Raw genomic sequence first — 27,760 nt, 5'->3', positions numbered from 1 at the left:
AATAGTTATAATTTTTACAAAATACCTCATATGATGTAAGTCTGTATTTATATTAATATATTTTAAATGTTACATTGAATTGCTATTACCTTAATATCTTATAAATGTTAAAACATATACTCATCCCTTTATTTCCTTGACAAGTTACCATGTTACAATGTAAAATAAGGCACAACCTGCCCTATTCACGCAGTTATATGTAAACTGATGTGATATCTCTATCGAATGTCGGTATATACAAAACAAACAAATAAATAATTGCTGCTCCCTTCAGGATACCCCCATATTTCTATTAACCCATTATGTCCCAAATGTTTTAAGAAGCCGTCCTCTAAATAGGACACTGAGACATAATGGGTTAAGGGTAGTAACTACCACTCAGTACAGGTTACCCCCAAGCCTTATGTTATGGGTGGTAATATTGACAATCAAATACAGTTAAATCGATTTTTGGAACTGGCAAAAGTTTTTCCAGCATTCCTAGCACATGTTGGAGTTAAAAGAGAATTTACCTACCCTTACTGGGAAGGCATTTTGGACCAGGGAGAGAGAAGCATTTTTTCCTGATCTGTATTTTTGTTATGCTTTTCATGATTTTGGAATTATTGCTTGGATCCTCATTTTTACGATTAAGTAAACCCTTTATTATTTTGCACCTCTTTATCCAAGTGTGCCTTTGGCTCTCCAGACTCCCTCACCGTGAGTATTTGGCTAGGTGTGAGAGTGTCCGTGCACCCTGGTTACCCCACCATAGCACCTTAGGCTTCCTCCTTGCAGTGAACCCCTGCCCCCAGGGCGGATGTTGTGAAAGAATGGTTTTGTGTGTCCAGGAAAAGTGAAGACAGTCCTGGGATTCTGCTGTTATTCTTCAGTTAGGAGGTTTGAAACCAAGAGGGGGTTACATTTATTTATTTATTTGAAGGAGTTCTATTGCACACTGATGCAACACAAGGCAGAGTGCAATGTCTGTCATCTGGAGTAATTAGGGTGCCAAATGTCCAGATGTTTTCTGGACTGTTCTAATTAAAATGTCTGAATTGTCCAGATTTTAATCTTCTGAGTCCAACGCTTAGCTTTGATGCCCCCCATATCGCTTGCTGTCTGCTCTGTGTAAGCGTATCTGGAGTCACTAAAGAGTTTTTTGTTTGTGGGGTTCTTCCTCTCTAGAGTTATCAAGAGGTCAGTGGGCTCTGTTTGCAGAGCTCTTCCACAGTGCAAGCATCCTTCTCTTGTGGATGGGGAAAAGGGGGATTGGTTACTGACCTAAAATTTCATGGGTATAGTGGGAGGATCCTGCCCCCAAAGGAGATGGGTATGGTTATGTCGCGCCTCCTTGAGTCAGCCACTAGATGGCCCTCTGTCCTTGCTTAGAACCCTTACATCTATGAGCCTTCCATCCTTCTTTGCCTCTCCCAACCAGGGCCGGTGCTAGCTTTTTTTGCTCCTCTGTACACAAAATTACTCTGCTGCCCCCCCCCCCCCCTGATTCATTCAGTGTCTGCACCAGGCCCATCAAATAAAGCCCAGCTCTGTCTTGCAATCTATATTTTTAAAAACTGACAAGCCACTCCTCCCCACTCCAGAACCCATGGATAGGGAAGGGTATTAGGTGCCCTAGGCAAACCTTATAGCCTTGCACACACGCCACCCTCCCCTTCCCTGCATACCTCCACATCCTTTATAGACACACAATTAAATTATGCATTTATAACAAATTTTACATCAAAAAGTACAGTCTTCTGAGGCAATAACACATACAACATGAATGTATATTTACATGCACTCCTGTGGTGCAAACCAGAAAAATCTGCAAAAAAGACACTTGGAGCTCCTATGAAATTAGACTTTATGTAATGTGTATTGGGTGTGAGCTTGGCCCTCAGAAATCATGAATAAACAGAATTACCATTAGAATATAGTAAACCTCCCATACCAAAACAACCCTAACAATCTTATCTATGAAAAGGCAACACTGCACATATTACACCGGGCCCTAGAACACCAATAAAACTTATCAGGAAACCATGCTGCTGTAGATCCCTACATAGAATTAATATGCTGGCAAAATACCTCACCTAAATATCTCACCTCAGTCACAAATGAAGAACACAGACAGAACCTCAGCACGAGCAGAATAGAGAGATCAGAAAATATAAACAAATGTGCTGAGAAGAACTGAACTGGAACACACAACAAGCAAGCCCCCCCTATATGCAGAGCAACAATGAAAAAACAGAAACATTACCATATTTGATAAAACATTAAAAATTAAAATCAAGAAATATAAAACATCAATCATAATAGTAAAATCATATTAAAAAAATGTTTTTTTCAAACTAATGACTAAAATATCCAAAATTTCCCAAAACATCAATAAAATATTTCAAAACATCTGAATGAAAAATCCAATAATTAAAAATTCCTCTTCCCTCCAAAATTAAGTATTTCAAAAGAGCAGACTAATTAAATTACACCCTATAATTAAAACTAGTAAGGATTAAAAAATCTTTTGCTCTCCATACCTGTGATCTGCTGATTTCCAGTCACTCTGAAATTGTGGCGGATTGGGGCAGGTAAAGATTCACAAATTTTATCTTCTGTCTCACTCACACAATATGTGGTGTGTGTGAGACAGAAGATAAAATGAAACACTCCCTAAGGAGTGGAGTAAAAGCACAATTTATTTATTCACAATCAATCTTATTATTGTATTTATAGAAAAATATCAAAAACAAGTATTCACAATACATTAACCATTTATAAAATCTAAGTTGATCCTTCACATCTTTATTTGATCACACCTCATTAAAGCCATACCCATTCATACTCGTACGTACTCAAACATACAAATTCCATTCAAAACATACTACCAAAATTATACAATCCTGAATAATTTTTTTACAGAAAGCAATCAATACTCAGTATTTCAATACAACAATTTTAGAACACAAATCCCTTGATGCTTACATTGATATCTCAAAGCAGAAATCATAAAATATTCATTTCAATGATTTTTATCAGTATGTCAACAATAAAAATCAATCTTGTAATCTTGCTGTTGAACTCACAATCTTTCTATTAATCCCAACTGGGCCCTCGTTTCACCTTACGGCTTCATCAGGGGAATTTAAAATCGTTGAACTACTGATATTCTTATTGAAACACCATGTGCCACGATATTCTGCCAAGGTCTTCCTTGAAATCCCAGCTTCTTTCAGTTAACACTCAATTGCTTCATCTGTATTTCTGCTTACAACCCACTGTCTTGACTTCTCCCGTTGACCTTCTCACAAATGTAACTTGTATCTCTTCAATTGTATTCAAACTACCGTACAAATAGAAACCATAAAACTGCTTAATTTCCTTAGCCGCCGGCTTTGTCCTTCATGGATTTAAATGCTTCATTCTTCCGCTGCGTCTTAGCCTCGGAAATTAAATCTCCAAATGTTTATTTCCTTGCGTGTAGCAGATGGACTCAAAGCAAGTGGGTATAGTGTGCTCGTACTAACAGTTGGAGACGGATCTGATGTCAGCACGTGTACATATACCCCCGCAGGAAGTGCAGCAATTCAGTAATTTCCGTCTCCAAAGCAGTTTGGAGCTACCTCACGCTTGCTGAGCGTGTTTCCAAATTCTAACGACTAAATTCATAGAAGAACCTATCTGAAGACGAGCCCCGCACTCCTGCGGTGATACCCGAGGGTCCCTCCCCCAGTTGAGTTTCCCGAGGTGATTTCCGTGGTCCCTCGGAGGTAAGAAGCCTCGGTCCGGTGGCCGAATCGCGGCAGGGATCTAGCCCCCGAGTGAGAAGGGCTCGGGCGCAGCTGAGAGGCGCCTCGGTCCCGATCCGTTCGCGGTGAGGACTTGGCCCCCGAGCGAGACGAGTTCGGGCGCGGCCTAGAGGCAGCGGGTGCACTTCCTCGAGCGCGGCGGTGACGGTAATCACCCTCTCCCCCCGCAGCCGGAGACCGCCTGGGTCACAGCCGGGAAGCGCCGAAGATCAGGTAAGGCGTACAGCTTTACTTTGTTTGGTCTCCGAGGAGCGAGGATTGGCGGGGTCTACCTACGTGGAGGCCCGCCAAGGAGGTCGCCATTTTGCCTGCCTGCCCGCCGTCGCCATCTGCCCTGGTTCACAGGTAACGGGCGCGTAGGATAGGTGCCCGAAGGATTGGGCGCACACTGATAGGCGAATATTGATTTGCGCACAGTGATAAGACGCATGCTGATAGGCGCACAGCGATACCCGCATATTGTAAGCACACATTGTTAAAGTGCACTTAATAGGCACATATCTCCACGCATAAGCCTCGCGCGTACTATAAAGCGTATACTTCAGCTGGGAGCGCAAGACGCGATGGAGCGTAAGAGAGCCCATGCGTCCCCAGAGGCGACACCTCCAGAATCAGGCATAAAGGCTCTAGGCCTCTGCTCAGCATGCCACCTCAGAGCTACTCAGAGCGAGGAAGCAGACTCCCTATGCGCCCAATGTGAAGAGGCCCTGGGAGTTCCAGGCCAGGGCCGGTCTCAGCCCAGATTAATGGCCAGGTCCTCAGGGAACGCCCCGGATCTAGCAGGCCAAGCTGAGCAGCCGGGGAACCCGAGAGACCTGGTACCCCTAAGGCTTGAACCTGCTTCGCTCTCTTGGGTAGAATTATTCAAGGGGGATTCACGCCTTTGTCCAGATGCAGTCTGATCCCCGAACGGACCCATATGCTCCGGATGAACCTACCCCCAGACCCTCTAGATCTAGACAAAGACACCCGCCACCTAGAAGCCCCACTTATGGGGATTCATATTACTCTGAGGAAGAAGGCGAGCCCCCCGAGGAGGGTGAACTTCCCTCGGGGATAGAGCCGTATCGAATCATGAGACGTTTCTTTCCTAAGGAGGATCTCCCAAACCTGGTCTCTCAATGCCTGTCGGAACTGGGTATCCCAGGCCAAAGCACCCCAGGGGAACCTAAAATGAACCCCCTGCTAGAAGGCCTTTGTCAAACGGCCCACCATTTTCCCCTCCTACAAGCAGCACAACAGCTAATCGATCTGGAGTGGAATGCGCCGGAGGCTTCATTCAAAGGGGGTCGGGCATGTACCCCCTGGATCCGGCTACCAAGGAGCTGCTGGCGTGCCCTAAGGTTGACGCCATAGTTAGCGCAATTGTGAAGTGCACCACTATTCCAGTAGAGGGAGGAGCGGCCCTCAAGGATACACATGACCGGCGATTGGACGCCATTCTGAAACAAGCCTTTGAGGTGGCAGCTATGTTCCTACGAATTGCGACCTGCTGCACAGTGGTGACACGTTCCTGTTTATCACAAGCCAGGAACAACACTCCGGGAGAAGACATGGAATCAGCTCTCTCGTTCCTCGCTGACACTGCCTCCGACCTAGTTCGTACAGCAGCTAAGGGAGTATCATCCTCAGTGGCAGCCAGGAGACAGCTCTGGCTACGAAATTGGTCTGCCGACTCTTCCTCCAAGACACGCCTTACAAGAATGCCCTTTAAGGGATCCCTCCTGTTCGGCAGTGACCTCGAGCAACTGGCTAACAAATGGGGCACCTCTCCATTACCCCGTCTACCAGAAGACAGGCCAAGGAGGAGGCAGCGCCCTTTTCCTAGACCATCCAGAGGTAGAACCTCTCAGCGCTTCAACCCTTTCAGGACTCGCTACCAAGCACCTCGTTCGCAGGCCAGGAACCAGTCCTTTCGGACTCAGCACAACAAGAGGGGAACCGGCTCGGGTTCTGGTCCCGGCCGTACCCCACAATGACAATCAGCCGACCCATCCGGGGGTAGCAGCCATAGGGGCAGGCTAACCCTCTTCTACCGCAGGTGGGTCGAGATTACCTCGGACCAGTGGGCCCTCGCTATCATCCCAGAAGGGTACTACCTGGATTTTCTTCGGCTCCCGCCGGCCAAGTTTGTGGAATCTCCTTGTTCACCCCTCAAGAGGACGGTCCTAGAAGTTACCTTGCGGAGGCTCCTATCCCTAAAAGCCATAATCCCAGTGCCTGCAGGGGAGATGCATTCTGGGCATTATTCCATTTATTTCATAGTACCCAAGAAGGAGGGCACTTTCAGGCCCGTCCTGGACCTCAAGTCAGTCAACCGACACCTACGGGTGCCCAGCTTTCGCATGGAAACTCTGCGATCTGTCAAAAATTCAGTACAGCCAGGGGAGTTTCTCACATCCCTAGATCTGTCGGAAGCCTACTTGCATATCCCAATCCATCGGGATCACCAGCGCTACTTACGCTTCAAAGTCCTGAACCAACACTTCCAGTTCCGAGCTTTACCCTTCGGGTTAGCCACCGCGCCGCGGACCTTTACCAAGGTCATAGTAGTAGTGGCGGCGTCCCTCAGGAAGGAAGGGATTCTCGTCCATCCCTACCTGGACGATTGGCCGATCAGGGCAAAGTCACCGGAGGAGAGCCACCAGGCAACCAACAGAGTTATAGCTCTTCTGGAAAGCCTAGGATGGGTGGTAAACTTGAACAAGAGTTCCCTACAGCCTTCTCAGTCGCTGGAATACCTAGGAGTCAGATTCGACACCCAGGAAGACAAGGTCAGCCTGACCTCCAAGAGAAGATCAAAGCTCTGGAATCGTCTGCAGGCCCTGCTGAATGCCACCCGGCCCACAGCTTGGGATTACTTACAGGTCCTCGACCTTATGGCATCCACCCTGGAGGTGATACCATGGGCGCGGGCTCATATGAGACCATTACAACGCACCCTCTTATCTCGGTGGAGCCCACGATCACAGAATTACACCGTACACCTACCTCTACCAGCCAGGGTGCGGAATCAGCTACGGTGGTGGCTGCAGCCCAGCCACACGAGCCGGGGGTCAAAAATGTCCTACCCAACCTGGACCCTGCTCACAACAGATGCCAGCCTGAATGGCTGGGGAGCACATTGCGAAGAACTCACCACCCAAGGGCGGTGGAACAGAGAAGAGTCGGGGTGGAACATCAACCGACTAGAGGCACAGGCAGTCAGGCTAGCGTGCCTGCGATTTGCCCACAGACTTCAACACAGAGCGGTCAGAGTGATGTCGGACAACGCCACCACGGTGGCATACATCAACCGACAGGGCGGCACCAGAAGCCAACAGGTATCCCTAGAAATAGCCCCCCTGTTGACTTGGGCGGAAGCAAATCTCCAGGACATCTCTGCCGTCTACATCACCGGGAAGCACAACACCACGGCAGACTTCCTCAGCAGAGAAAGCCTAAGTCCAGGGGAATGGCAGCTGTCGCCCACAGCTTTCCAGATGATTGTGGATCGGTGGGGGATTCCGGGCATGGACCTACTAGCGGACAGGTCCAACGCTCAGGTGCCCAGATACTTCAGCCGCAGGTGGGATCCTCTATCTCAGGGGATCGATGCCCTAGTACAGCCATGGCCCCAGGGGATCCTGCTATATGCCTTTCCGCCATGGCCCCTACTGGGCGCCATTATACACAAGATTCAGCGGCACAGAGGCCTAGTTCTTCTAGTGGCGCCGGACTGGCCAAGAAGACCCTGGTACGCAGACATGAGAAGACGACTGGCGGGGAATCCCTTATCCCTGCCTCCACACAGGGACCTGCTGCGGCAAGGTCCCATCCTCCACGAGGATCCAGCTCAATTCTCTCTTATGGTCTGGCCATTGTGAGGGCTAGACTGAAGAAATGAGGATACTCGGGGCCGGTAATAGATACACTCCTCCGAGCACGCAAGTTCTCCACGTCACTAACATATATCAGGATCTGGAGAGTATTTGAAGCCTGGTGCGAATCTCACGGCACCAATCCACACGCCGCTAAGATCCCTATCATTTTGGATTTCCTGCAAGATGAACTTCAGAAGGGTCTGTCCCTCAATTCCATCAAGGTTCAAGTGGCAGCGCTATCCTGCTACGGTCCCCGGAGTGATGGCAACAGTATCGCCACACACCCAGACGTTTCACGTTTCATGAAAGGAGTCAAACACATTCGCCCGCCGCTAAACTGGCCTGTACCCCTGTGGAACCTCAACCTAGTGTTGGAATTTCTAGCAGGTCCCGCCTTCAGACCACTTCGAGGCCTGTCCCTCCGTTTGTTAACCTTGAAGATGGTGTTCCTGCTGGCGGTATGCTCAGCACGCCGCTTCTCAGAGCTGCAAGCACGGTCCTACCGTGATCCATTTCTCTGAATCACTCCAGAGGCTATCCATCTTCGCACGGTTCTTTCCTTCTTACCCAAAGTAGTCTCACACTTCCACCTCAACCAAACCATATCCTTGCCTACCACGGACGGTTTGAAGAAGGACGAATACTACGCCATCTCGACATTGGCAGGCTACTGTCCAGGTACCTGGAAATGTCAGAAGCAGTACGAAGGACGGACCACCTGTTCGTCCTTCACAGCGGGAAGAAGCACAGGGAACTGCCTCACGGGCAACTTATCGCCCGCTGGATCAAAGAGCGGGAAAACCACCACCTCTACGGGTCAAGGCTCACTCTACCAGAGCGCAAGCGGCCTCTTGGGCAGAATCTAGGATGCTGTCGCCTGCAGAGAGATGTAAAGCGGCGACGTGGTCCTCCTTCCATACCTTCTCCAGATTCTACCGTCTGGATGTCCAGGCCAGGGAGGACACAGCATTCGCGAGGGCAATCCTGAACGGACCTCGGGCAGCCTCCCGCCAAGTCCGGGAGTAGCTTTTGTACATCCCACTTGTTTTGAGTCCATCTGCTACACGCAAGGAAATGTTGAGATTACTTACCTGATAATCTCCTTTTCCTTGGTGTATGCAGATGGACTCAGCATCCCACCCGGCTGCCAGCATACATGGGGATTCACCGACTCATGATAAGTCATGTTTTCTTATGATAGGGCATCCACCCTACCAGGTGTCGACGCCTTCCGGTTTAGAATCCTGGCGGTCTCCAGCTACTATCAATCGGTCAGGGTAATCCTGTTCATTTAATCGATCGGTCAGTTACACATATATACATAAAGCTTTTGCAAGGAAGATTACTGAATTGCTGCACTTCCTGCGGGGGTATATGTACACGTGCTGACGTCAGATCCGTCTCCAACTGCTAGCACGAGCACACTATACCCACCTGTTTTGAGTCCATCTGCATACACTAAGGAAAAGGAGATTATCAGGTAAGTAATCTCAAAATTCTTGATGCCTCCTTCTGCTCTCCTTGCGGCTTTAAGCAAGTTAATCTGAGATCACCACATCCATACTACTTCTCTGTGAGTGTGTGGCTATGAGAGCCTATATGTGACACATGGGCTCTTAGAAGCACACAGACACACACACATGCATAGGCTCTCACGTAAAAACACATTCATGCACGCATACACACACACAGGCTCTCTCTCACACAGACATACACACATGGCCTGTTGTCAATGAGCTGTGGTGGGATTAACTCCATCCTGGCTCCATGGACCTCCTGTTGTCTTTGGATTGAGATGGGATGAACTCCACCAAGGCCCTGTGGGTCACCTGTTTTCTATGCACCATGGTGGGATGAGCTCGACCGCAGCCTACTGACCTTTATGCTTTGGGGAGGAAGGGAGAGTGGAAGCTATGTGCACACACACACAAATAAGCACAAGACACGGGCCGTTCCTTTTCAGCTGCCAGTGGTTCAGTGCCAGCGGCCTGCAGCTTCTCTCCTTCCTTGGCCTCTGGCTGGTTGAGTGCTGGCAGCCTACAGCATCTCTCTTTCAGACGCTGGCAGACTGCAGTGTCTCTCGTTCGGCTGTTGGCGGGTTGAGCACTGGTAGCCTGCAGCCTCTCTACTTTGGCTGCCGGCTGGTTAGGTTCTGTCATCAGCCACGCGGCCTCTCTTCCTCCTGCTGGCCCACCGACCCCCTCCCCTGGACGTGCTGCCCATACAAATACACAGTATGCTCATCGGTCGCGCCAGGACAGCTCCCCATCTGGAGAGCTTAGATTGGACACCTCATCTTATTTTGTACAGCCGTTTCAGTATCCTATGTGGTCAGTTTTAGAAAGCCTCTTATCTGTGAGGATGTCTTTTTTTTTTTTTTTCTCCTGACTCTCGGGTGAGGCCTCCCATCCTCATTGTGCACCTGAAGTTTGAAGAGGTCCTTCATCGTGCACTCCCTGCCAGAGGTTCCCTCTTCTATTAGTTATAGAGAGGAATATTTCGGGCTGGAATCCCTTTTGGGGCTCTCCGATCAGAGGACTGAAGACCCGTGAGCTCCACTCTACTCCCTAGATTGGCAAAACCAATGACAGCAATTTCTGAGATTGTGATGGCTGGAAATGTATCGTTTTGCATTAAGAAAGCATTATGGACAATTGCTTTGTGGAGTGATCCCAAGGGGATTTAGAGTTGAGATAGCCTTGCCACCTGTGTCTAAAGACTTTGCCTGCAAGAGAAGCCTCCAAGAATAAAACTAAGGAGAATGATCAAGACTAGAAGTCCCCAATCGGATCTCCGCTGGGTGTCCAAGAATGAGATGGATTCAGGTAGGACTTTTTTTTTATCTGTGTTTGAGGGGACCCAGTAGGATTCCCGTTTAGGTGCTGTAGGAGAGCTTTGTGGACTTAACGTCATCATGGGAATCTTCGCCCAGATGCCAGAAATAAAGGACACTTATTAAAGAGAGAGTCACATCTGTACCATCAGTCAGATGTAACTTCAGTATTATGAACAAATTGGTCTTTAATTTAATTGTTGCAAAATCAGTAAACTTTATTTTAATACCCAGAGCCTAGTCCTGCCTGGATTGTCCCAGCATTTCACCCCTTGGAATGCAGGTACTTAAAGCACATGGGGAATAACTCACCACTATCTGGGCCATAAACGAGAGCTTCTCCCCACCCTGGGACAGAGAGTTAGGCAAAGGAGTAAGTGATAGCCCGATGCATGCCCCAAAGAGAATAAATACGTTTGTATGCCCTTGGGGCCCTAAACCTCCCCAGTAAGTTACAGGTAGAGTCTACGTAAGAGGCTTACAGAGGCATCTTAAGAGAGAGTCTTGGGGAGTTTTGGAAGACTCCTGACATATCTAAGGAAGAAGAGTTGATTCTAGAGATTTTTTTTTCTTCAAGATCTCTAGAAGCAAAAAGAGGGAAGACGCCCTGAGGCTAGGGTATAAATCTCTGCTGGGGAAGCTCCAAGGAAAAGAAAGCAGTTGAAGAAATTGTTTTGTTAAAATTATGCTGCCCTGAAGGCCTTGGGGCTGAATTTTATTCCTTACCGTCTCAGTTCCAAAGAAGGAATTTAAAGATTGGAGAACTTTGGTCTGTTATGAGTTCATGGACTATATTTGGTTGTTACTCCTGTCCTGTGCTGCAAGAATATATGTTGAACTGTTTTGGATCTACCATAGAATTATGTTTTGGAACCAGACTTTAGGTGTGAACCGTGGCCTTTCTTTGAAGTTGGTAAGTCTTCCCCTGGGCCTCCCAGAGAATTCTCTGGTCCTCAGCTGGTGATCCATGGAGGACCGGGACTGTTGCCAGGATTACATTAGGGTAGCTCATCCCCTCTGCAGGCCCTGTAGGTGGCCCTGGTGGAAAAGGGGTTACACCAGGTCAGGCAGCCTCTGTGTGGATAGGCTGACTGCTTGGCTATTTGAAGGGCAATTGTCGAGTTTGGAAAGCAGTGAGTGGGAGATTATTGAAGCTTGCACAATAGTTTCAAAAGCTTTGTCATCTAGGAAATGTCTCAGGTTGTTCTGATTTGGAAACTGCTTCAATCTGGGGTTTGATGGTGAGTTGGGGGTCTAGGATAAATCCTAGACTTTGCGTTTGGGTACAGAATGATAAGAGTGGTCAAATTTTCTCTTTCCAGTCTCTGTTTTGCTTGGGTTGAAGTTAATTTTATTATGTTGTAACCAGTATGCGATTATGTTAGGCAGATGGGTAGATTAATGATGGTCACATCTAGGTTTGTGCTGAGTGGAACCAGTAGTCATAAGCAGAGAAGTAGTATGGATATGGTAATCTCAGATGAGCTTGTTGAGAAGGGCAATATAGATTTTGAATAAAATTGGTGAGAGGATGCAGGCTTGTGGCACCCTACAGGAGAGAGTTTGTGGGTCTGAGAAAGCTGCTCCTAGAATAAGAGATTGGATAGAAAGGAAGGGAACCAGACAGAGCTGGGCCTGTAACTCAGAGATCACTTAGTTACGATGTTATGGTATATTGTGTTGAATGCTGCTGATAGATTCAAGAGTATTAGAGCTGAATGACCAGAATCAAGAAGTAGTCTGAGTACATTGACTAGACTTATCAGTTTTGTCTCAGTAATGTGATGGAAAAGGCAGCCAGAATGAAAGGGATCTGAGAATTTGGTGGCAATCAGAAAATTAAGAGTTGCTCTTGCTTAGAAAAGAGAGATTTGGAAATTGGGCTGTAGTTATAAGGCTTCTTCAAGGTGGGTCTGATTTAATGTTCTTTTAAGACATCTTGGTAATTGTGGCTCTGATAGTGATGCATTGATGATGGTTTGGATGTGGTGAAGTAGTCCAGACCTTTCTTGTTGGATTAACCATGGGCAGGGATCTTCATAGCTGATGGTTGGAGCGTATGGTATCCACATCTTCCTCTTTCACTGGGGTTGAAGATTGTTCAAGGATTACTTCTCACTCATCTCTTTTTCTGAAGCAAAAAACTGTAAGGTTACCTTTCACAAACACAACAAACTCTTCCAAAACATTCACTAACAAACATCTTTGGCGATCTGCAGCAGAAGAGTTTTTTATATGTTTTATCGTTTGTGTAGAGGATTCTACTGTCACGCTACTAGTATGATCTGGGTGAGCCCTTAGTTCAGCTAGAAGAGAATAGCTAAGAGTAGAGAGAGGTTCCATTCAAATGCAGCTCCTCCCTTCGAGGAGTCTGGAATGGCTGCCCCCTGAATGTCTATTTAGGAGCTCTCCACAGTGAGCACGAGAGGCAGACTCTTTAGGTTTTCAAAGAGCGCAGAGAGATAGAGTTTTTAGCTTTTGTTGTTTTTCAGGCCCAGTCAGTAAAAGCAGGCTAGCCCAGCCTGTGGGTCCTGACCAGGTTGGGAAGGTTTTTCATCCAGTCTGCTCACTAGCTGGTTGGGATATCCCTTCAGATTGTTTTGAGGGTTTTGAGATTTTCTGTGGTAGGAGACTTGTGAGACACCTGGGCCTTTCTTGGGCACAGGGATTGGGGAACCCAGTGTCTGGGACTTGCAGGAATAGGGAAGACCTACCCTCTGTACCCTCAGTGAGGGAGGGGGGTGACAGGACCTGCTGCAAGGAACAACTCTGGTGTTAAATTCAGTTGTTTAAGGGAAAGAATTTTTGTTACAAGATTCAGGAGGAAGGTTTTGGCTGCCCCTTCCTTCCTGTTAGGAGCATGAGAACTGTTGGTTTCATGGAGGGTCCTTTCCATCAAAGATCCAGAGAGAGTACTAAAAAGAGTGTGTAAGATCAAGGAGATCCTGAAGATCTGCTAACTGTGAGTAAAGGAAAATAACATCACTGCGGACATCCATCTGGTGTTCACCACCCTGGGGAGAGAAAGAGAGGATTTACTCTCTGTGCCATGGACTTTGCTCTCTTTATCAGCTTGGAGGGGATTTTGACCATCCCAAAAACCCTGCCCATCTGGGAGCTGCACTTCATTGTAAAACAAGGGAGTGGATGTTTTCCCTGCCCTGACGATTCCTGCAAAGACAGAGGGAAGCGACCGTAAAAGACCTGAAGAGAGTTTTCTGTGGTGCTGCAGTTTGAGTTTTGTGACATTCACCATCAGTGTTTAACAGTAAAGACTTATTTTGGACACTAACAAAGTGGTTCCAGAATATTTATTTCTTCACTCACTGCGCCCACATAAAGATCCTCTCCCAGGGAAACTACATACATCGGGGAATGAGTAAAGAAACAACCCTGTCTCATCGGGACCTGAGAGGACTCCTTTCTTCCCCCAGTCCTGCAAATCCACACTCAGGGAAGTGAGGGAGATCGACGAGCTAGTCAGGGTCCCTGCCCCAAAGAGTAGAAATAACTTTATGGCCTCACCTGTGCTGCACTTGCACACCAATGCGGGGTTACATTTGTTTTTGTTTAGATCTTTATTTACTAAGTTTTCAATAGTAACACAAGAATACACTTGTAACAGAAGATGCATTTTTGTTTGTTTTTATTGATGGTGTGTTTTGTTTAAAAGGTTTATGAATATGAAATTGTTACCTGCTTTGATTGTTGAGAAAGGCGGAATAGTAATTGAATAAGTAAACAAATGATGCTATCAGCATTTTTTTTCTAGTTTCGACTGATTTATGCCACTTTTATTTTAGTTTCTTCCCCATTCTCTTTAGCACTTTTAATGTGATGTAAACTAAGGGTTCGAGTTAGAGCTTTGATGTTAACAATTCTATGGGTGGAGATCTTGTGTTTGGGCAGTTTATGGTCTGAATTCTAGTTCTCTACCAAGATGCTCATGGATGGTGGGGAAAGGTGTTCACTATGGGGCAGATTTTTAAAAAGTATGCCGGATTTTAAAAGATACGTGTGTAGCTGCACGTATCTTTTAAAATCCGGGGTCGGCGCACGCAAGGCTGCGCAAAATCGGCAGCCTGCGCGCGCCGAGCCGCGCAGCCTGCCTCCATTCCCTCCAGGGCTGCTCCAAAATCGGAGCGACCTCGGAGGGAATTTTTTTTGCCCCTCCCCCCCACCTTGTTCGATGGAGTTATGCCTGCCGCTGGCAGGCTTAACTTGTGCGCACCGGCTGGCCAGGCCCCGACACAGGCCATGGCCCCTGACCGCAGACACGCCTCCCGGACCGCCCATTTTAGCAAGCCCCGGGATTTAACGCGCGTCCCGGGGCTTTGCACGTGCCAGCGGCCTATGCGAAATAGGCACGCCGGCGTGCAGGGCTTTTAAAATCTACCCCTATAGTTGGGGATACTGAGGTGGAGTATTCCTTTATTGATGAAAGACTCTGATGTAAGGAACATAAGAACATAAGAACATGCCATACTGGGTCAGACCAAGGGTCCATCAAGCCCAGCATCCTGTTTCCAAGAGTGGCCAATCCAGGCCATAAGAACCTGGCAAGTACCCAAAAAACGAAGTCTAAGGACTTTGGAAGGAGTTGAGATGTTGGGCGGACCAGTCTAGAGGTTTTGTCCAACTTAGTTTTCTGGGTTGGGAGAATGTATGTGAAATCGTAGCAAGTGGTGGTCTGTCCAGGAGAATTTAGATGTCTGTATATTCTTGATTGCCTTTTCATTTAGAGATGGAGAGGAGCCAGAATCCGGTCTGGGGTATGTCCTGCTGAGTGGGCTGTCTGTTCATTAATTGGTCTAAGTCGAGGTCATTTCTTGTGGTTAGAAATTCTTGTGGGAGGTCCAGTCCTAGTTCAACTATATGGACATGGAAGTCTCCTAGAATTATCATTCTTCACTGTGCTAGGATGATCTCAGTGATTACCGTATTTTTCGGACTATAAGGCGCACCGGATTATAAGGCGCATTACCAATGAGCGCCTGCTACGGCGTCCAGGTTCATATATAAGGCGCACCGGATTATAAGGCGCATCGCATTAAATGAAACAAAGCTCAGACCATAGGGCAGACTTTACTGAACTTTATTCAACTCTCAACAATAACTCTCAACTTGTTCAGTTGTAACGAGTCTGTCTTTGCTCTTCAGTGATGATTCCAGCCTTCATGAAAGCCTTCATGAAAGCCCGGATGACACTGGAGACTGATACATTCTTCCAGGCATCCACGATCCACTGGCACATAGTGGCATAACTCGTCCCTCAGGCATTACATCACATCTTCCTTTCCGATCAGTCTCTCTCTCATGCATGCACACACACACACACACAGGCTTCTCACTCCCATGCTGTATCTCATACACACCCATGTTTCTCACTCCTATGCTAGCTGTCTCCACATGCACAGGCTTCTCATTCCCATAATCACTTTCTCTCTCACACACACACACACACACTCCAGTCATCTCCCTGACCAGTCAGTTCCATTGTCTCTCTTATATACACTTACACACAGGTTCTCACTCACAGTTACACATGCACACTCTCAAAATCACACATACCGGTACATTCTCTTCAGGCTGGCTGGTTCTCTCATTCCCCCCCCCCCCCCCCCCAGCACACATGATAGCTGCAGCAGCCTCCTCCTCTAGTTTCTTTCAGTTACGGTAAAAAAAAAACAAAACAGAAAAACAACTTCATTCCTCCACCACCACAAATCCATCAAATCCTTCATCTTCAGTGTCTGAGTTAAACAGTTGGGCGATTTCTATAATCAAGCATGCTCGGGTCCCCCTCATCATTATCCGAGTCGGTCTCGTTGCTGCTGCTTAGCTCTTCAGTGATGATTCCAGCCTTCATGAAAGCTCGGATGACACTGGAGACTGATACCTTCTTCCAGCCATCCACGATCCACTGGCACATAATGGCATAACTCGCCCGGCGTTGCCTCCCTGTGTTGGTGAATGTGTGGTCACCTTCTGTCATCCAACGCTCCCACGCTGCTCTCAATTTAACTTTAAATGACCTGTTGATGCCGATATCTAGCGGCTGGAGCTCTTTGGTTAATCCACCCGGAATTACGGCAAGCTCTGAATTAGTTTTCTTCACTTGGGCTTTGACATTATCGGTCAAATGGGTGCGCATGGAGTCATAGACCAATAGGGATGGGGATTTGTGAAAAAAGCCGTCCGGTCTCTTGACGTAGACCTCCCTCAGCCACTCAATCATCTTCTCCTCGTCCATCCAGCCCTTTGGGTTAGCCTTGATGGTGACACCAGCAGGAAACTTTTCCTTTGGCAAAGTCTTCCTCTTGAAAATGACCATGGGTGGTAGTTTCTGGCCATTAGCCTGACAGGCGAGAACTACAGTGAAAGATGACTTCTCGTTTCCTGTGGTACGTATAGATACCGTACTGGTCCCTGTTTTCTCAACAGTACGTTGTACGGGGATATCGAAAGTGAGGGGGACCTCATCCATGTTAGTGATGTGTTCTGGCTGGATATTCTTTTCTTTTATCTTGGTTATGCAGTAGGTGCGTAAAATGGCCAGCTTCTCTTCATAATCCTTTGGCAGTTGCTGGCAGACAGTATTTCTGGTGCGGATGGAGAGATTACACCTTTGCATAAAATGAAAGCACCATGAAGGACCTCCTCGAAAGTCCTTGATCTCCATGTCGCATGCTAACGCTGTGGCTTTGAGTCAAATAGAGACAGTGGAGACGCTTCTACCTGCGGTTCTCTGTTCGATAACCCACTGATTTATTTTGTCCTCCAACTGTGGCCATCTTGCTTTGTTTCCTCGGAAACTCAGTTTGGTCTTCTTTACTTGGCATAGGGCATCTTCTTGTTTCCTCCACTTACGCACCATAGATTCATTAATGTTGAATTCTCTCGCAGCTGCTCTATTTCCATGCTCTACTGCATGAGTTATAGCTTTAAGCTTAAAATCTGCATCATAAGCATGTCTCTTAACAGGAGGCATTTTGGAGTAGTGGGTATAAACATTTATTGAATGCACGCACATTAATGCTGGAGCACAGATACTGCACGGCTCAGAGCCTTTTTTTTAATCGGTTGCACTCGGGTCAGGAGGAATCCGGGTAAACCGGTAGAGGAACAGCTTGTTATGCTTGGTGGTCCGTGAGCTATGTCCGCAGACTGCCACACTCACCCGCTGGCAGGTCGGTTGCGCTCGGGTCAGGAGGAATCCGGGTAAACCGGTAGAGGGACAGCTTGTTATGCTTGGTGGTCCGTGAGCTATGTCCGCGGACTGCCGCACTCACCCGCTGGCAGGTCGCATACGCGGTCGGCAGTAGCACGTGCTGATGCTCCTTCTCCTTCCTGCCTGTGCGTCATTTCTGCACGTGCTGATGCTCCCCTCCTTCCTGCCTGTGCGTCACCAGAAGTAAACTTTGCCGGAGCCGCGTGGGCAGGAAGGAGGGGAAGCATCAGCGCGCGCAGAAGTGGAGCGTTTACGGACCGAGAAGAAGAGGCCCGGTAGCAGGGCCACTGCAGAGCCCATCCTGCGGCGACCGCAAAGAGGAGGCCTAGAGGTGAGTGCGAGCCTGTACTAGAGAAAAATCCATATATAAGGCGCACCGGATTATAAGGCTCACTTCCGATTTCTGGGAAAATCGTAGGTTTTTATGTGCGCCTTATAGTCCGAAAAATACGGTAAATTAATTAGTTCAAAGGATTCAGAGGAGCTTGCTGATGGGAAGCATAACAGGAGAAGCCTTTGTTTGGGATGCACGTCAGCCTGGAGGAAGATGGTATCAACATCATTTGGTTTTCATGTGGCACTTTGTGTCTGACCTAAAGAGTTCTTTTGTATGACTGCTATCTCTCTCTTGTCCCAGTGAAAAGCATGGGCATGTGTGATTGTGATGGCAGATTTAGTAGAGTTTGGGTGACTCTTCATCTTGCATTCATGTTTCTGTGAAGTAGAGAATCTTCACTGAGTCATCAAAGATTAGGTCACGTAAGTCAATTTTCTCGTAGATGGATAGGGCATTTAATAAGAGACCAATAGTCTTAAGAAGAGCAGCATGTATAAAGACATTGTCTATCCTGTGTGGGTAGATGAGCCTTCTGCAGGGGTTCTTCTGCATCCTTGGTGTCTGTATGTAGTGTGGAAAGCATGTTCCCTGCCCAGTGAGAATAGTAATTGGGAATATTTTGGGGAGGGGTTGAGGTTAAATGTGGTGTACCGCACATTATCTGGTGGATCTAAGAGGAACCGGAGATGATGTTGGAAAATGCAGGGACCTCTTAGATGTCAGTAGTTGAATTATTGGAAAGGTTTAATGGAACCATTATGGTTGAGGCTTAATTCCTGTCCCAAATAGGAGATGCCCTGCAGGAACTGGGATCAGGACTCTCTTCCTGCAGTGCTGCATTGGCAACGTGGCTGTGCTGCTGAATATATGAGCTAAGTTATCTGGATAAGCTAACTAGCTGAGCTGCACAGTGACTGAATATTCACCTCAAGAGAAACAGCAGCATAATATGTGATATCCTGCCACCACATCAGTGGCGTAGCCAGAAATTAATTTTTTGGGGGGCCTAAGGTTAACATGAGTGGGCAGTTGACATAAAGGTCTCTGCCCTTCTAGTTATACTTTAAATAGGAAGTCAGAAAGGCAGGCAATAAACAGAAGTTTGTGTGTTGGTATAAAAAAGGTAGCCAGAAGCTATAAATAAGCTAGGAGCTAGATGATCCTAGGTGGGGTGCCTGATGATGATACCACCTAAGAAAAAAGGCTGAAAACGTTCAGTTTCTCACCTTGGAATTAAGGTAGTGTGATTGATTTGATTAGGTCCAAGATTTGTTAATCAGAACAGCAGTGAGTCACTCAGGACAACTAACTGTAGTATAAATCTCTAAAGGGATTGTTCTGTACTAATTAAGCTTAGAAGCACAAGATAGATTGCAGGGGAAGAGCTCAGCAATGTTCCTAGATGGGTGGTTTTCACACCCAATTGAGCTACTTTTCAATGAGCTTGTGCAGTAAATTTTTTCATTCTTTTGCTGCTGGATTTTGGGCTCTTTTTTTTTTTACTTGGGCGTGGATTGGGCGTCTTCTGCCTGTCTCTGGAAGCGCTTTTGCTGATGCATCACCAGCAACTGCCCACTTTTTAGATGGCTGTGGAGAGCAAGAAAGGCTTGTATCTAGAAAGAACATTGTACTCAGATGAAATAATTTGCAAGTGGTAAAACATTTCAAGCATCTTTATTGCCGATACTATTAGTATCTTTTATTTGAGGACTGTGCCGCGCCGCACTCACTGAATTCTACTGGGGAGAAGTGGGGCAGTTAACAGGCTGGTGATGGAACTTGGTTCATACATGTGAGTAATATAGATATTGCTTTTTCAGTACCAAGCGTGGAGAGAGAAAAACAGGAGACAAAGAAATACGGCTTAGCACAAGTCTCCCCTTGTTGGGCAGCTGCAACAGTAGGAGCTTGGTGTAAACAGCAGCAGAATGTTCTTTTCTCAGCATTTATTTATTTATTTATTTATTTATTTAAAGTTTTTCCCCTCGACATTCTTTGGAAACATCACATCGGTTTAGATGGAATAGGTAACGCAGCAAAAATGCTTTACAAAGAGCTGTCCAACAACAAAATACATAACAAAGGCAGTATGATTGGAAAAAGGGGAAAAACTGTATATAAAGGAGGGCATGTTATTTCAAGAACGTGAAAAAGAACTATAAAAAACTGTAAAGTTAAATTAGAGGGAAACATAATAGATTAACGGGGTATAAATAAAGGGGAAGAAATGTAAAAAGGGGAGAGAAATGAGCGAAGAGGCAAAGCAATATATAAATTGCTAGGTGAGTAAGTACGTGGAGAACATAAGAATGACCAGAGGAGAAGTTGCAGAGGAGTGGGCAAGGGAGATGTCTAGAAAGGTGGGAAAAAGTTGCAAGATGATGGCAATAGAAGAGGAGGAAGGGTGGCAAAGTGGAGATGATGTGGAGAGGCTAAAGCTGAGAGGGGGAGAATGGCTCAGGTGTAAGCTGAGAGGGGGAGAATGGCTCAGGTGTAAGTCATCAGTTTTTGTTTGAATATTTTTGGGCAGAGGTCTTGTCGCAGGTCATTGGGCATGGTGTTCCAGATTGCAGGCCCTGCAGTGGATAGAGCGCACTCTTGGTGGCAGTGAGATGTGTAAGCTTAGTGGGAGGTGTGTGTAAGGTTGCCAGGTAAGGAGTTCTGGAGGGCCTATTGCTGGCGCGGAAGTTTAGGGAGTCATTGAGCCAGTGCATGTTGTGGGTATGAAAAGGTTTTGTGTATGATGGATAGGGTTTTGTAGCGTATCCGGGAGGCAATAGGGAACCAATGTAATTCTTTGAGAATGGGAGTGAATGCTCCGTTTTGCGAGTGTTAGTGAGAATACGGGCGGTGGCGTTTTACAGCATTTGGAGTGGGGAGATAGTGTTTTTGGGAAGGCCTAGAAGGAGGGTGTTGCAGTAGTCAATTTTTGAAAAGATCATGGACTGGAGTACTGTATGGAAATCGCTGAAGTGGAGTAGGGATCTTTAGTTTTTTTAAGATGTGCAGTTTGAAATAGCAATCTTTTATTGTGGTATTGATAAAAAATTTTTAGGCTAAGTTGATTGTCAATGATGACGCCTAAGTTTTGTACATGCTGCAATGAAGTGATAGGGGAGGGTGATGGGTAGGGAACGGGTGAGGTTATTGTGATGGGGGATATGATAATGATTTCTGTTTTTGTAAAATTGAGAGCGAGATTGAGGTTAGTGAGGAGGGAGTTGATGGCGGTGAGGGAGGTTTCCCAGGTTTTAATGGACTTGTGTAGGGAATCGGTGATGGGGATTAGGATTTGTACATCATCCGCATATATGAAATGCTTTAGACCTAGTTCCGAGAGGCAGTGGCAGAGTGGGAGTAAGTAAATATTGAAAAGCGTAGAGGATAAGGCTGAGCCTTGGGGAACGCCTTGTGCAAGGTCGATATACTGGGATTCCTAATTGCCTGTTGCTAAGGTAGGAGTCGAATCGGCGAATTGGTATACCGGAGATATTGATTTCCTTGCAGCGTTGGAGTAGAGTGTTGTGGCTTATGGTGTCAAATGCGGAGAAGATATCTAACAGAACAAGGATGTATGAGTGGCCTTTATCCAATCCTTTGAGGATGGAATCAGTTAGCGAAATCAGGAGGGTTTCTGTGCTGAAGTGCTTACGGAAGCCGAATTGTGATGGGAAAAGGATATGTTTTCCTAGAAAGTCGGTTAGTTGAGTGTTAACTACTTTTTCCAGGATTTTAGCTAGGAAGGGTAGGTTAGATATGGGGCAATAGTTGGTTAATTCAGTAGGGCCGAGTTTTGATTTTTGAGAATAGGTTTGACTATGGCTTGTTTTAGTAATGTAGGGATATCTCAGAGTGTGATCGAGTGATTGATTATGTTGGCTAAGGGTTTTGCTATTATGTTAGGGATGGTCAAAAGTGATTTCGTGGAAATAGTATCAGAGGGGTGTGTTGCTGGTTTCATTTTCTTTAGGAGGGATTAAATTTCAGGGGAGGCTGTGGTATCAAAGGTGTTGAGGGAGGCAAGGGGGTTTTTAGGAAGGGCTTTAGTAGGATGTGAGGTGGTTGGAAATCGTGTCATGATTTTAGCTATGTTTTCTTGGAAGAATTGTGCTAGTTCTTCACTTTTTGTTTTGGCGTCTTCATCGGGTATGTGTGCAGGGACAGTTTTGGTCAGATCTGCGACGTATGCGAATAGGGCATTGTATTGGAGGTTGTGGATTCTCTTAGCATGGAAGTCTCTCTTGGTTTTAAGGATAGTCTCACGGTAGATATGTAGAGAGGATTTGTATTGTGCCAATTGTGTGGGAGAGGGGTTTTTACGCCAGTTCTTTTCCAGACTTCTGAGGTTACGCTTCATGTCTTTCAATTCATGGGTGTACCATTGTGTTTTTGAGGTGAGTGTGGGGTTTAGTTCTTTAGATTGCAGGGGGCAGATTTTATTGGCGATCTCGCTAGTGAGGTGGTTCCAGGAGGAGAGTGCGGAGTTGGTGTCAGTAAGATCGAGTTTGTGAATATCGCTGGAGAGGGCTGTGATTAGTTCGTCTCTAGAGCAGGGTTTTCTGTAATGGATAGTATTGTTCTTTGTGGGTGTGATAGAGGTAGTATTTTTTTTATTGAGAGCCTAGTTCTAATGAGGTAGTGGTCCGACCAGGGTACTGCGGTGCAAGTGGGAGTGTTAGGTGATATACAAGAATTTATAAAGATAAGATCCAAGGAGTGACCAGCTTTTTGTGTAGGGTTTGTTATGATATGCTGATAGCTCATTGCATTGAGTGAGGCCAGGAGAGCATCATATGTGGGGGACAGTGGTATTGTGTCAACATGGATATTGAAATCACCGAGAATGATAGTGGAGGTGTCAATGGCTATGTGTTCTTAGCTATATATTCGATGAGGGGGGATGAATTTTTGTCCAGGAGACCAGGGGGAGTGTAAATTAAGCAGATTTGTAGTTGAGAGGATTTAAAGAGACCAAATTCAAATTTGGGTGCCGTGTGGACAGTATGGGATATCAGCTTAAGCTCTTTGCTGCGAGTAGGAGGCCTCCACCTCTTTTTTTTTTTTTTTTTGTCTTCGTATGTTGAAGAAATCATATGTGTGAGTAGGGAGTTGGTTGAGCAGTACTGTGTCAGTGTCCTTGAGCCAGGTCTCAGTTATGGCACAGATGTCAGGTTTTTCATCCAGGAGTAAGTCATTGAGAATATGGGTCTTTTTAACGTTGGATTGTGAGTTGAAGAGGATGATGGTAAAGGTAGTGAGGCCTATGAATTGCGTGAGGGGGTCAGCATGATTGGTAGTAAAGATCTGGGTTGATCTATAGAGTGGGTGATGAGTGGAATGTTGAGCTTGGAGCGGCAGTATTTGATTGTGGCTATGGGGTATCCCAGCATGGGGAAAAGAATTGGTAAGGGTATACTGCTGACAGGTCTGACTTGTGGGGGAATTAAAGGGGGAGATGTGAGTAGGGAGTTAAAGGGGGAAAAGGATAATTCAGAAAGGGCAGGAGGCCCGGGGTAGAAAGAGAGGAGGGAATGAATGAGGAAAGGAGGTAGAAGGCGTATGGGGAGGTGTCGAGGTAGCGCTGCGGATCGACACCAAGGGGCAGGCTCTTTGGTCACACTCCTTAGGTGCGCGATGCCCGGCGCGCAGCCTTTTAAGTTGTAGGTAGGTCGCTGGGAAGTGATGTCATCAAAAGGGCCGTCTTCTCTTGGAGAGAGGTGTGGCCTGGTCCGAAGGGCATCCCGGGGGTCACGTTGAAAGGCGGGGAGAGGGAGGGGAGTCAGGAACAGGATTGAACAAGCAGAAGGAGTCAGGGAGATAAGCACAGCATGAGTCCAGCACGAGTCAGCTGCATGACAAAGGGGTTCAGTAATTGGCTACTGGACTCTGAGAAGGTAAGGGTATAACCAATCGGGTAACAAGGGGGGAGTTAAAGAAAAGAGGTTGGCATGAGCTGAGCAGCACCTGGACATACAAGCTAGGAACAGGGGAATGAACAAAAATGGGAATTTGTAAAAACACAGAGGGAGTTATTGGGGAGAGAAAGGGAGGGGGCTTGCTTAGGCTGAGAAATGTATAAATTGAAAGGCACAATGCTGTGAGGGTGTGCCTACTTTGTGAGACACCCATGCTTGCAAGTTCATAAGAACATGCCATACTGGGTCAGACCAAGGGTCCATCAAGCCGAACATCCTGTTTCCAACAATGGCCCATCCAGGCTATAAGAACCTGGCAAGTACCCAAAAACTAAGTCTATTCCATGTTACTGTTGCTAGTAATAGCAGTGGCTATTTTCTAAGTCAACTTAATTAATAGCAGGTAATGGACTTCCTCCAAGAACTTATCCAATCCAATTTTAAACACAGCTATACTAACTGCACTAACCACATCCTCTGGAAACAAATTCCAGACTTTAATTGTGCATTGAGTGAAAAATAATTTTCTCCAATTCGTTTTAAATGTGCCACATGCTAACTTCATGGAGTGCCCCCTAGTCTTTCTATTATCTGAAAGGGTAAATAACCGATTCACATCTACCTGTTCTAGACCTCTCATGATTTTAAACATCGCTATCATATCCCCCCTCAGCCGTCTCTTCTCCATGCTGAAAAGTCCTAACCTGTTTAGTCTTTCCTCGTAGGGGAGCTGTTCCATTCCCCTTATCATTTTGGTCACCCTTCTCTGTACCTTCTCCATCGCAACTATATCTTTTTTGAGATGCGGCGAACAGAATTGTACACAATATTCAAGATGCGGTTTCACCATGGAGCAATACAGAGGCATTTTGACATTTTCTGTTTTATTCACCATTCTCTTTCTAATAATTCCCAACATTCTGATTGCTTTTTTGACTGCCATAGTACACTGAACCGACGATTTCAATGTGTTATCCACTATGATGCCTAGATCTTTCTTGGGTGGTAGCACCTAATATGGAATCTAACATTGTGTAACTATAGCATGGATTATTTTTCCCTGTATGCAATACCTTGCACTTATTCACATTAAATTTCATCAGCCATTTCGATGCCCAATTTTCCAGTCTCACAAGGTCGTTCTGCAATTTATCACAATCTGCTTGTGATTTAACTACTCTGAACAATTTTGTATCATCTGCAAATTTGATTATCTCACTCGTCTTATTTCTTTCCAGATCATTTATAAATATATTGAAAAGTAAGGGTCCCAATACAGATCCCTGAGGCACTCCACTGCCCACTCCCTTCCACTAAGAAAATTGCCCATTTAATCCTACTCTGTTTCCTGTCTTTTAGCCAGTTTTTAATCCATGAAAGGACATCGCCACCTATCCCATGACTTTTTATTTTATTTTTTTTGGTTAAATATTTTTGTTAAAGCAAATTGTACATGTAAAACAGAACAATTTGGTGGAAACAGCAAACCATATTCATATTGCAGTTGCAATCACTGCGAGAAGTAGCAAAAAAAAACTTAGCAAGTCCAGCCTTTGGTTATTTTACAAATGAAGAAAGAGAGAGAGAAGAACAGAAATTAAATAGAGAGACCAGAGCAAAGAGTATCCAGGACTGTGGGCCGATCAACTGAGGAGGGGGAGAAGAAAAAGAAGCGAAGAGAATAGAAGTGGGTAGAGAGTAATGAAGGAAGATAGAGAGGAAGGTATAGGAAGAAGGAAAAAGAAGAGAAGATTATATTAAGCATGATCGGCTAATATTCAGCAGGTATGACCAATTCCAAGGAATAACAGTACAGGTTTATATAATGAACTGATACAAAATAAAGAAATCATTCATCCTATTGCTGTGTAGATATATAATCATTGAGCGGTTTCCACACCCTACTCCATGAGGCCAGTCGATTATATTTAATAGCAGCATATTGCTCATATTTGCTATATAAACAGAGTTCCACCACAGGTGTTCTGAAAGCATCTCGCTGTGTTTCCAATTAGATAAAATATGAGTGGCGACTAATAACAAAAAAATCAAGGAGTTTGCGTGAGGGTGCAGGGAGACTGATAGAGGAATCAGCACCCCTTAAAATAATTAACGATAAGGTGAGAGGTTGAGAGAGACCTAATATTGAGGAGATGGTGTGCCATACTTGGGTCCAAAAAGAATATACAAGGGGGCAATGAAAAAGCATATGAGACAACGTACTATGGTCTGCCAAACAGGACCAACGTTTATGTGAAGTGAGTAAACCAGCACGGTGCAACTTCCAGGGGGTCCAGATTGCACGATGTAAGACAAAAAAAGCTGTTTGGGTAAGACAATGAGATGCGATTAGAAACCTTCCACACACAAGACCATTGCACCAGAGATGGTGTGTGCGCAATTTCAGAAGACCATACAGAGTAGAGACTAGTTATGGGGTGAGAGGAAGCAAAAAAAGCCTGAAATATTTTATAAAAGCAAGAAGCTAGATGGCCTAAGGTACCGTATGTTTGGTATATCTGAAGCGCCGGGGGTAAACGGGATACGAGGGAGGTGAGTAAAGGGGAGCCTGTTACGGCATGTTTAAGTTGTAGCCATGCGTAAAATTGTGTATGTGGAAGAGAAAACCGTTGTTGTATATTGGAGAAGGGAAATAAAACATTGTCCTGTAATAGTGAGTGGAGAAACCAAATATCATGGGCTTGCCAAATGGGCCATCGGATAATGTGACCCCCCCCCCCACCTGGATGTGTGAATTACCCCATATGGGAGCATGGTAGGATAAGTGCCAGGGACAGGTGTCTGGGTATGGTAGTTTGTCAAGTGTGTGGAAAGCTTGATGAGAGGCATGAAGGATAGGATCTAGCGCATGTTTGGAGGATAAGGGGGCTGCAGCAAAAAAGGCCACCGGGTATGGGCTCAGAAGGTGTAATTCTAATGGGAGCCAATGTGGGATATCAAAGGGAGAGGCATGGTCCGCAAAGAACTGGTAGCCTTGTTGGAGCATGAAAGCCTGATGGTAAGAGTGAAAGTCTGGAAAGTTGACTCCACCTTCATGGGTGCCTCTTTTTAATTTAGATAAGGCTATTCTAGGAGATTTATTCTTCCATAAAAATCTAGTCAACAAACGGTCAACATGGGAATAGAAGTCCGAGGCAAAAAATATGGAGCTCATGGAGAGCAAGTATGTAATTTTGGGGGTTAAGACCATTTTAATTGTATCTAGACGCCCCCACCAGGAGAGGTGTAAAGGGGACCAGCGTAAGGAGGTGTCACGTAATTGTTGCAAAATCCGGGATTCACAATTAGTAAGGTAAGGTAAGGTCAGTAAAAAAAAAATAAACACCTAAATATTTAAGGCCCTTAGAGACTTTCTGTATAGGAAATGTAGAAAGACCTATAGTGGAGCCTAAGAAGTTAAAGGGTAACATCTCAGTCTTACTCCAATTAACTTTATAGCCAGAAACAGCGGAATAATTAGCGATTAATCAAAAAAGAGAGGGGATAGATGAATTCGGGTTAGTAAGAAACAGTAAAACATCATCGGCATAGGCAGATAATTTATAAGATTCAGAGCCAATATTGAGACCTTCAATTTCGGATGATTGTCAGAGTGCTATTAGTAGCGGTTCCAAAGCCAGATTGAAAAGGAGAGGGGAAAGGGGGCAACCTTGTCTAGTGCCTCAGTGCAGCTGAAATCGGGGAGGCATCCTACTATTAATATATAAAAATGCAGAGGGGGAGTGGTATAAACACTGAATCCAGGATATAAATTGGGGACCCAGTCCAA

Source organism: Rhinatrema bivittatum, chromosome 14, assembly GCF_901001135.1.
Source record: "Rhinatrema bivittatum chromosome 14, aRhiBiv1.1, whole genome shotgun sequence".
Classification (NCBI taxonomy): Eukaryota; Metazoa; Chordata; class Amphibia; order Gymnophiona; family Rhinatrematidae; genus Rhinatrema; species Rhinatrema bivittatum.
The sequence above is the reverse complement of the archived record's forward strand: the minus strand, read 5'-3'. Positions refer to the sequence as shown.